Genomic DNA, 12,633 nt, shown 5'->3' on the forward strand with positions numbered 1-12,633 from the left:
GTGTCTTGAAGTCTTTCAAAAGTGTAAGAATACATATCAAAACACAACATGTATATACATTCTAATGGAGTCGTTAAGTCTTCGTTAGTCGTTACATGTAAGTGTTGTTTTGAAACCTTTAAGTTAACGATCTCAATTAATGTTGTTAACCCAATGTTTATTATATCAAATGAGATGTTAAATTATTATATTATCATGATATTATGATGTATGAATATCTCTTAATATGATATATACATTAAAATATCGTTACAACGATAATCGTTACATATAAGTCTCGTTTCGTAATTCTTGAGTTAGTAGTCTTGTTTTTACATATGTAGTTCATTGTTAACACACTTAATGATATATTTAAATATCATTTTATCATGTTAAATATAGTGTATCAATATCTTAATATGATACATATATATTTAGTAGACGTTATCATAACGATACTCGTTATATATATCATTTCGAGTTTCTTAACTTAGTAATCTCATTTCTTATGTATATCACACATTGTTAATATACTTAGTGAGATACTTACTCATCATAATCTCATGTCAACCATATATATATGTCTATATATACCACAACATGTATTTTTTACAATTTTGTAACGTTCGTGAATCGCCGGTCAACTTGGGTGATCAATTGTCTATATGAAACTTATTTCATTTAATCAAGTCTTAACAAGTTTGATTGCTTAACACGTTGGAAACATTTAGTCATGTAAATATCAATCTCAATCAATATATATAAACAAGGAAAAGTTCGGGTCACTACAGTACCTACCCGTTAAATAAATTTCGTCCCGAAATTTTAAGCTGTTGAAGGTGTTGACGAATCTTCTGGAAATAGATGCGGGTATTTCTTCTTCATCTGATCTTCACGCTCCCAGGTGAACTCGAGTCCTCTACGAGCATTCCATCGAACCTTAACAATCGGTATCTTGTTTTGCTTAAGTCTCTTAACCTCACGATCCATTATTTCGACGGGTTCTTCAATGAATTGAAGTTTTTCATTGATTTGGATTTCGTCTAACGGAATAGTGAGATCTTCTTTAGCAAAACATTTCTTCAAATTCGAGACGTGGAAAGTGTTATGTACAGCCGCGAGTTGTTGAGGTAGCTCCAGTTGGTAAGCTACTGGTCCGACACGATCTATAATCTTGAATGGTCCAATGTACCTTGGATTTAGTTTCCCCCATTTACCAAATCGAACAACGCCTTTCCAAGGTGAAACCTTAAGCATGACCATTTCTCCAATTTCAAATTCTATATCTTTTCTTTTACTGTCCGCGTAGCTCTTTTGTCGACTCTGGGCGGTTTTCAATCGTTGTTGAATTTGGATGATTTTCTCGGTAGTTTCTTGTATTATCTCCGGACCCGTAATTTGTCTATCCCCCAATTCATTCCAACAAATCGGAGACCTGCACTTTCTACCATAAAGTGCCTCAAACGGCGCCATCTCAATACTAGAATGATAAATGTTGTTGTAGGAAAATTCTGCTAACGGTAGGTGTCTATCCCAACTGTTTCCTAAATCAATAACACATGCTCGTAGCATGTCTTCAAGCGTTTGTATCGTCCTTTCGCTCTGCCCATCAGTTTGTAGATGATAGGCAGTACTCATGTCTAGACGAGTCCCCAATGCTTGTTGCAACGTCTGCCAGAACCTTGAAACAAATCTACCATCCCTATCAGAGATAATAGAGACGGGTATTCCATGTCTGGAGATAACCTCCTTCAAATACAATCGTGCCAACTTCTCCATTTTGTCATCTTCTCTCATTGGCAGGAAGTGTGCTGACTTGGTGAGACGATCAACTATTACCCAAATAGTATCATAACCACTTGCAGTCCTTGGCAATTTAGTAATGAAATCCATGGTAATGTTTTCCCATTTCCATTCCGGGATTTCAGGTTGTTGTACTAGACCTGATGGTTTCTGATGTTCAGCTTTGACCTTAGAACACGTCAAACATTCTCCTACATATTTAGCAATATCGGCTTTCATACCCGGCCACCAAAAGTGTTTCTTGAGATCTTTATACATCTTCCCCGCTCCGAGATGTATTGAATATCTGGTTTTATGTGCTTCTTTAAGTACCATTTCTCTCACATCTCCAAACCTTGGTACCCAAATTCTATCAGCCCTATATCGGGTTCCGTCTTCCCGAATATTTAGATGTTTCTCTGATCCTTTGGGTATCTCATTCTTCAACTTTCCTTCTTTTACAACCCCCTGTTGCGCCTCCTTTATTTGAGTAGTAAGGTTAGTACGAATAATAATATTCATAGCTTTTACCCGTATAGGTTCTCTGTCCTTTCTACTCAAAGCGTCGGCTACCACATTCGTCTTCCCCGGGTGGTATCGAATCTCAAAATCATAATCATTCAACAGTTCAATCCACCTGCGTTGTCTCATATTCAGTTGCTTCTGATTAAATATATGTTGGAGACTTTTGTGGTCGGTATATATAATACTTTTGACTCCATATAAATAATGCCTCCAAGTCTTTAATGCAAAAACAACAGCACCCAATTCCAAATCGTGAGTTGTATAATTTTGTTCGTGAATCTTCAATTGTCTAGACGCATAAGCAATCACCTTCGTTCGTTGCATTAATACACAACCCAGACCTTGCTTTGATGCGTCACAATAAATCACAAAAACATCATTCCCTTCAATAACTGAAACGCCTTCTCTTGTTCATCCTTCCATTCAAATTTCTTCCCTTTATGCGTTAATGCAGTCAAGGGTTTTGCTATTTTGGAGAAATCTTGGATGAATCTTCTGTAGTAACCAGCCAATCCTAAAAATTGACGTATATGCTTCAGAGTTTTTGGGGTTTTCCACTTTTCAACGGTTTCGATCTTTGCCGGGTCCACCTGGATACCTTCTTTGTTCACTATGTGACCGAGGAATTGAACTTCTTCCAACCAAAATGCACACTTTGAAAACTTAGCGTACAGTTTTTCTTTCCTCAATACTTCTAGCACTTTTCTCAAATGTTCTTCGTGCTCTTGATCATTCTTTGAGTAAATAAGTATGTCATCGATGAAAACAATGACAAACTTATCAAGATATGGCTCACACACTCGGTTCATAACATCCATGAACACAGCTGGTGCGTTAGTCAATCCATACGGCATAACCATAAACTCGTAATGACCATAACGTGTCCTAAAAGCAGTTTTTGGAATATCATCCTCCTTTACTCGCATTTGATGATATCCAGAACGTAAATCGGTTTTCGAATAAACCGACGAGCCTTGTAGTTGATCAAATAAGTCGTCAATTCTCGGCAGTGGATAACGGTTTTTGATGGTAAGTTTATTCAACTCTCTGTAGTCAATACACAACCTAAATGTACCATCCTTATTCTTGACGAACAAAACAGGAGCTCCCCATGGTGATGTGCTTAGTCGAATGAAACCACGTTCTAATAGTTCTTGCAGTTGGCTTTGCAGTTCTTTCATCTCGCTGGGTGCGAGTCTGTAAGGAGCACGAGCTATTGGTGCAGCTCCTGGTACAAGATCTATTTGAAATTCAACAGATCGATGTGGAGGTAGTCCCGGTAATTCTTTCGTAAATACATCGGGAAATTCTTTTGCGACGGGAACATCATTTATGCTCTTTTCTTCAGTTTGTACTTTCTCGACTTGTGCTAGAACAGCATAGCAACCTTTTCTTAATAGTTTTTGTGCCTTCAAATTACTAATAAGATGTAGCTTCGTGTTGCCCTTTTCTCCGTACACCATTAAGGGTTCTCCTTCTTCTCGTACAATGCGAATTGCATTTTTGTAACATACGATCTCTGCTTTCATCTCCTTCAGATAGTCCATGCCAACTATTACATCAAAACTCTCTAACTCTACTGGTATCAAATCAATCTTAAATATTTCGCTACCCATTTTAATTTCTCGATTCCGGCATATATAATCTGCTGAAATTAATTTACCGTTTGCTAATTCGAGTAAAAATTTACTATCCAACGGCGTCAATGGTCAACTTAATTTAGCACAAAAATCTCTACTCATATAGCTTCTATCCGCACCCGAATCAAATAAAACGTAAGCAGATTTATTGTCAATAAGAAACGTACCCGTAACAAGCTCCGGGTCTTCCTGTGCCTCTGCCGCATTAATATTGAAAACTCTTCCGCGGCCTTGTCCATTCGTGTTTTCCTGGTTCGGGCAATTTCTAATAATGTGGCCCGGTTTTCCACATTTATAACAAACTACATTGGCATAACTTGCTCCGACACTACTTACTCCGCCATTACTCGTTCCGACACCATTTGTTCCTTTCGTTCTGTTAACCCTTGGTCCGTAGACCTCACACTTTGCTGCGCTATGACCATTTCTTTTACACTTGTTGCAAAATTTGGTGCAGAACCCCGAGTGATACTTTTCACACCTTTGGCATAGCTGCTTCTGATTGTTGTTGCGGTTGTTGCGGTTGTTATTGTTGTTGGGATGATTGTTGTAGTTGTTGTTGTTGTTGTTGTGTCGTTTGTTGTAGTTGCGATTGATGTTGCGATTGTTGGGATAGTTGTTGTTGTTTTGGTGACTCTTATCACCGTTTTCCTCCCACTTTCTTTTGACTAGCTTCACGTTGGCCTCTTCAGCCGCCTGTTCTTTAATTCTTCCCTCAATCTGGTTCACTAGTTTGTGAGCCATTCTACATGCCTTTTGTATGGAGGCAGGCTCGTGTGAACTTATATCTTCTTGGATTCTCTCCGGTAACCCTTTCACAAACGCGTCGATCTTCTCTTCCTCATCTTCGAACGCTCTCGGACACAATAGGCACAATTTTGTGAATCGTCTTTCGTACGAAGTAATATCGAATCCCTGTGTTCGTAACCCTCTAAGTTCTGACTTGAGCATATTGACCTCGGTTCTGGGACGGTACTTCTCGTTCATCAAGTGCTTGAATGCTGACCACGGTAGCGCGTAAGCAGCATCTTGTCCCACTTGCTCTAGATATGTATTCCACCATGTTAACGCAATACCTGTGAAGGTATGCGTAGCGTACTTCACTTTGTCTCCTTCAGCACACTTACTTATGGCAAACACCGATTCAACTTTCTCGGTCCACCGTTTCAATCCGATTGGTCCTTCGGTCCCATCAAATTCTGAAGGTTTGCAGGCAGTGAATTCCTTGTAGGAGCATCCTACACGATTTCTTGCGCCCTTAGCTGTATTGCTAGATTCAGAGTTATTGTTGGTATGTAGTGCTGCCTGTACTGCGGCTATGTTTGAAGCAAGAAAGGCACGAAATTCCTCTTCGCTCATATTTAAGGTGTGTCGAGTAGTCGGTGCCATTTCCTTCAAAATAGTCAAATGAAACAAGTTAATCATACAGAATATTAAGAGTAGTCAATAGTATCTCGTAGCATAATATGAACTCATTTATAAAAGCTTTCTCTTCATATTAGCGTTTTATAAGTTTAAATTCGGGTACTACCTACCCGTTAAGTTCATACTTAGTAGCTAATATACAATTCAACTACTACAATTCCATATGAAAAACTGATTATAATAATATATCACATACAAATATTCTTCAAACTTACAACTTCGCTATATTACATATAACATGAAATATAGTACACTATGATATAGGACAGTTTTAAAGATAAATCTAGTTAATACGCAAGTTGTTCAGCAAAGGAAATAAAGACACGTAATTCATAAGTCCAGAAACAAGTCATGCATTCTGGTTTTACTAAGACGACTTCCCATCCTTGGTCTTGTGAAAAATAACCGTTATGACCATTGGCTAGGCAGCATGTTGTAATGTCGTCAAAAGGACGAGGGTTTCGTAATGTTCAACAGCCCCGTAATAATCTAAAAACCTTGTTTCTCACCCCAACTACTGAATCCGTCACTTGTGGGAAAGTTTTATTTAAAAGCTGCAATCCGACGTTCTTTTTCTCACTTTGGTAAGAAGCGAACATTACTAACCCGTAAGCATAACATGCTTCTTTATGTTGCATGTTAGAAGCTCTTTCTAATTCACGAAATCCTATGTTGGGATATGTTGAGTCAAAATAGGTTCTTAACCCGTAGCGTAAAATTGCATTTGGGTTCCCCGCATTTAACGCTTTAAAGAAAACACGGCGTAACTTAAAGTCTCCCCAATGTGATATACCCCACCTATCAAAGGAAAGCCTTTTATAAACTAAGGCATTTCTGGAAAGTCTTTCAAATGTTTGACAAGTTAATTTCGCCATAACTAAATGTGCTGATGAATTCTGACCGACTCTAGACAATATTTTCTCAATCATATCCTCTGGTAGGTCTTCTAAAATATTCAGTCTTCTAAAGTCTTTCAAACGATGTCAAAGTTCAGTCCAATGAGGTTTGATGTAGAGAAATTTGATGGGATGATCAATTTTGGCTTATGGCAGATTCAAGTCAAGGATGTGTTGATTCAGTCCGGGTTACACAAGGCATTGAAAGGTAAACCTACCTTTGTTTCCGGCAGTGATTCTAGCAGTAAATTCGATGAAGAAGAATGTGATGATATGGATTTGAGGGCAGCAAGTGCGATTCGTTTGTGTCTTGCAAAGAACGTGCTTGCAAATGTGCACGGGATATCAACGGCAAATGAGCTTTGGGTTAAACTATTTCATAACCCGTCCTAATCCATCTGAATGAAGTCCATATCAATTACAAACGATTCACAATAGTTGATTTCATTGCGAAGTATTTGACCTCTATATGATACATTTTACAAACATTACATTCATTTTTAAAAGATAAACTTTCTTTACATCGAAAATTGACAGGCATGCATACCATTTCATAATATCCACTATTCAACTATAGTGGTGACTACTAACATTCTAGAGAATATGTATCCTGCCTTCCAGCGAGGATATGGTGGTGACTACTAACATTCTATTCGTCATAGTGCAATAGAGTGAAGTCGGACACAACAGGTGATGATTAAGCGTCAAGGATATAGAGATAGGTTGAGTAAGAAAGAAAGGATTTAAGGTTTTACAACCTTTATGGTATAGGAGAGATTGTTAATCTACTAATGGGTATGAGGTAGATAGTTTGGTTGAGACGAGCTCTTCGTATCTACAAATCAGATGATGATTACCCTTCATGTAATAACATTGAGATTTTCAAATGAATGGCTTGAGAATTTTTCTTTGATTCACTTTCTATTCCATATGTCATGATATTGGAATTTCTATATGAATTACCGTGATATAATCGCGTTGGCCGGGCGTCATTATATTTCACTAATTCATATTTTCATTCCAAAGTCACTTCATAGGGTCAGGATATGTGATCAACTACAGAATTTTTATTTATTAGAAAACTTTCTAGGGACTTAGTATTATATATGCATATGTAAATTATGTATTGCAGGGTACTAATCTACATCCTATAATCTATTTATTATCGAAAATCCTTCATTTGATCATGCGAGATGAATCCCTCAACCAGTTCGAGTCCCTCAGATTCCGACAACTATTCCGACATGGATATTCACCTAAGCTCCGAAAGCGGTGTCACCAGAATGAATCAATCAATCAGCCATCCCCAATTCATCTGATGGGTTCGTAGTCGACTTAATCAATGGAGACTCGAAAACGGTGATCCTTTCCACCAACCAAATTGCCCTCTTGGCGAAGAACCTGAAGCACTTACCGGCGAATCTATCCGAAACACCATTTCCAGCCTCATTTCCAGAGTAGTTCGACACGATTATATTCTTTTCACAATTCTAAACCTTATTCATCTGCTCGTTCCGACCGACAATCACCCCGGAATAATAGAAGAAGTCAACAAACTTCGCGCTCGAAAAATAAATTTGGAGAATATGGTGCAAAATGTACCGGCTTCAGCAACATCACCGGCACCAACAGTACCATCAGTAACAGCACCAGTACCATCAACAATCCATGCCTCAACATCTCATTCTGTACCTCGAGTATAATCATCGTTCTACATATCGTTCTACATCGATTATCTTCGTTCTTCATGGCGATTAAGTAATCTCTAAATGTTTTAGAGATTATGTATTATAGTTCTAACGGTAAACCAAATGAGTTTAATATCATATTAACTCAATGAATCCATAATTACATCTGAAGAAAATATATATGTATATATATATTTTCATAAAGATTGTAATTAAAAATTCTTTCGTACAAACTGTTAATGGTGAAAATATTTTAACGGGTGGGTAATACCCTAGAAATATTTAGATTTCACATTAATAAGTACACTGTACATTCTTTCAAATCTGATTCAACAGTCAATTACTATCCTACTTACATCCACAGATATACGAATCCGTTCACCACAGAATAGCCATTTTTATTCAATTTCATATTTGGATTTTGACTTATCAGAATCCAACAAGTGGCATAATGAAAAAAACATTTGACAAAATAAAATTTGTTAGAAACAAACAAATTAACTATGAGAAATTTTGCTAAGAATCCACGCTAATTGCTCCTAGCTAATTGTTCCTAGCTAACTGATTACATTTTATTTATCGCAAATTAATTATCGCAATTTACATTCTCGCAATTTTATTTATCGTCATTTAATTTATGTTATTTACTTTACGCACTTTATTTATTGTCATTTAATTTCTGTATTTATTTTACGCACTTTAAATATGGGGACACGTATACAAGGTTTTGACATATCATATCGACGCATATATATATATATATATATATATATATATATATATATATATATATATATATATATATATATATATATATATATATATATATATATATATATATATATATATATATATTATTTGGAATAACCATAGACACTCTATATGCAGTAATGATCGAGTTCTCTATACAGGGTTGAGGTTGATTCTACAATAATATATATACTTTGAGTTGTGATCGAGTCTGAGACATGTACACGGGTCACGATACGTATTAATTAATTCGAATATTATAAATTAAACTATATATGAATTATTGGACTGTCAACTGAGGACTATCAACTGAGGACTATCAACATTGGACAATTAAAATGAATTAAAATATTGATTATAACATATGAAACTAAACAATTCTTCAAGTTTGCCACTTGATTTCATTTTAAACTTCATTTGTATCTCGACGATTACAATCTGCGTTCAAACCTTTCATGATTCTTGAAAACACCTCAATCGAGAGGATGAACCAACCGCACGTCATCAACGAAAGAAAAGATTGATGCATATAGTTATGCACCTGAAAACACTCAGAACCTGAGTAAACGTTTAACACGTATCTGTGCTAGCTCCTTTGGCGTTGTTACTATCGAAAATAACTTAACACATCCTTTCCCAATTAGCCAATTTTGTCATAGCTCCAGCAAATCAACTTTGACTTTCGTTCGGATTAAACTTATTATAACTTGATTTATAAGCCTGCCTTTCGTCATCGTTACGGGGAACTGTTTATATTTCACCACATTAACAGAAACTTATCAGCAACTTCATTACTCATCGACTTAAGTTCTCCGAAGAATCATTATATTTGATCGTTAAAACCCTATCATGTACTTATCTGCATCTGGTAACAAGAATTTCCATACCAATTACCGGGAATTCGCAAATCTGTATTGTGAGTCTCGCAACGTTTCCACACCAACAGTTATATGTATCCATATAACATTTATCTCTTAGAACTATGATCTTCCATTCTGAAATTCTGAAAAGCACCCAGTCTGTGAATTAATACTCCGAATTTTGAAAAGTTGAATGAAGCAACAAAAACTGTAAACGACCTCAACAGCCAAAAGTTGATGATAAATAATTGTATGTTGGTAAAGCTCAGAAAAAGTTTGAAACTGAAAAACTGATTGAGCAAACTACGAAGGAGTCTCTGAACAAATCACAAGGACTAAACTTGTACATTAAGAACCTGATGATTCTGTTTCTGATGAAATCGTTAGCGAATACCTTGCTTCTGACTCCAAACTCTTGAAGACAAATTTTCTTCACCGTCCTTCGATATTAGAAATTCCAAGATATCATCGTATCTTTCATTATAAATATCCTCCGTATTTCTAAAGATATTTTCATAACTATTCTTATCTGAAATCATTAATCTCTTAGTGCTATCAGTGTTACATCATATAGAAACTGTTAGTTTCTATATTCTGTAAACTTTCGAGCTTAAAATATGAATGTTATTGAAGTAATGTTGGGAACTGATGCATGAGTTAGTATAATATAATGACACTTGATCAACGTGATTATATTACAGTAAGTCATGCTTAGTTTCTAAATGGAACATGATGATTCACAGATTATAACGTCATCATGTGTCATGTTACATAACTCTTTCATTCTGATTAACTTCTGATCATATCAAGAAAATATATTCTTGATAGTTCTATTCTCAGTGATTCTGGTAATTTGACAAATCAAATCGTGCTATTACATTCTTTCTCGTTTAGAACGTTAAGTTCATTCGAAACTCCATACTTACGAATTTCGGACCATTACTCGCTTTACTAGAGGATGAGAGGAGAATAAAAAGGCAAAAAGCTCCAAAATATAAGAGAAAATATAAAGCCCAATAGCAACACAGAGGTTACAAACCATGGATATCAATACGAATAGCAATATAAAAACACGGTAGAATTAAGAATAGTATCACCCCAAGGTAATAGTAAAAGTAAACAGATTTTTCTGGTGGAAGATTGAAAAGAAGAATAACAGAAATGATAATTAGGAAAATATCAAGGATTAGAACTGGATTAAGCATTTTCACAATCTTTTAGATGTATGAATTAAGAAATAAAGTATAGGAATGGGGAAAATAATGGAACGGAAAAAGTTTAATTTATAATGGAAATATCAAACAGAGTAATCAAGGCAGATCACCGTATTTAAATTATAGAGATCTTAATTCCTTAATTACCAAAGAATCAAATCTTTTAGATTTCGAAGATTTTCTTTAAATCCCTTGAATTTCGGAAATCAACCATATCTACGTCAAAAGATTTGGCGAAACACAATTTACTCATCTCATTCTTTTGTGATAGCTTCACTCGTACTCTTTGAATAATCGAATTGTTTTATCCATATTACTCAATGATGATAAAACTCTACTTATCAACTCATATTCGTCATGAAAACATTTTTATTGTTAGCCATGACCACCTCACTCAAATTTCGGGATGAAATTTCTTTAACGGGTAGGTACTGTGACGACCCGGGAATTTTCGACTAAATTTAAACTTAATCTTTATATGATTTCGATACGATAAGCAAAGTATGTATTGTTGAGTCTAGATAATTTTGAAACGATGTTCATATATGCAATTACCCTTTGACTGTTCTCGACGATTCACGAACAACTATTTATAAATAGATACATATATATTTATAAACATAAATATATATATTAATTCGAAATATTATATTATTTAGTTATTAGAATTAATTTTTGTAAAATAAAATAATAAAAGATATAATAAAATTTATTATTTAAAATGAACCTATATATAGATATAAAAGTTTATTGTATATACTTATTAATTAATTGTAATACTCGGTTGACATTTCGTTGGTGTTCATATAGATCTAAAACGATTTTAGAAAGATTTAAAATAAAAGTTGAACTGTAAATTGATCACGATGATTTTAGGTTTGATAGAAATATTTTTATCTTTTTAAGTTAAATTATAATACTCCGTACATATTAATTGGAACTGAAAATATATAATGGATGAACCTTTTTGATCAGGTTTTAAACAGTTAATGACCGGAATAAATAAATGGACTTAATTTAAAAATTGGGGATTTTTCTGAAGATTTGTATATTAACTGTTTAGGAATGGACACAATAGTACTTCGTAATTAAAACTGTCGGCAGTGTAATAGTTTAATACACCCGTTATTATCTAGAATTATGAAAGGGGACTGTGTTTATTCTATGGAGATCATATCTCATATATTACTATGTTTTATTTATATATATATATATATATATACATAACCTATATGCATACATGAACACACTCCCTTCACCATTTTCACACTTCACCTCTTACCACCGTAACCACCAAGTCATCACCACCTCCGGCAATACACCACCACCACAAGCGGCCACCACTATCCACCTCCACCATCTTCACGACTAAATTTTTCTTTCTTTGCTATTTTTAATCAAACCCGTTTGAAATCATTGTTGTTACTATGCAAAACCATCACCTTGTTTTTCTGTTTCTAGCTACTTTTGTTTCTGTTTGGTTTATCCCATTGCTACCACCTCACAACCGAGTACCACCATCAAAAACCTACTCGCCACTTTTCTCCTTCATTTGAACCACCCTCTTCAAAACGCATTTACTAACTACAACTTTTGATTACCAAATAAAACCCATTTGTATCTTTTTGGTCGACTGCTATTGTTCTGGTTTCAAACGAAACCCCATAACCAACACTTGTAACTAATATTACTACAAGGCTATTGTGGTATCCATCTGTTTCTGTTACTAAATCGAAGTCAAGACCACCCAACCATCGAATCATCTTGTAAGTTTCTATCTTCTGGTTCATTGTTGACTACCATCTCACTCACTTTATATCTCTCTATATCTGCCTCTATCTACCGTAAACTGCTACCCATCGAACCACCACCAA

This window comes from Rutidosis leptorrhynchoides, chromosome 4, assembly GCF_046630445.1.
Source record: "Rutidosis leptorrhynchoides isolate AG116_Rl617_1_P2 chromosome 4, CSIRO_AGI_Rlap_v1, whole genome shotgun sequence".
Lineage (NCBI taxonomy): Eukaryota > Viridiplantae > Streptophyta > Magnoliopsida > Asterales > Asteraceae > Rutidosis > Rutidosis leptorrhynchoides.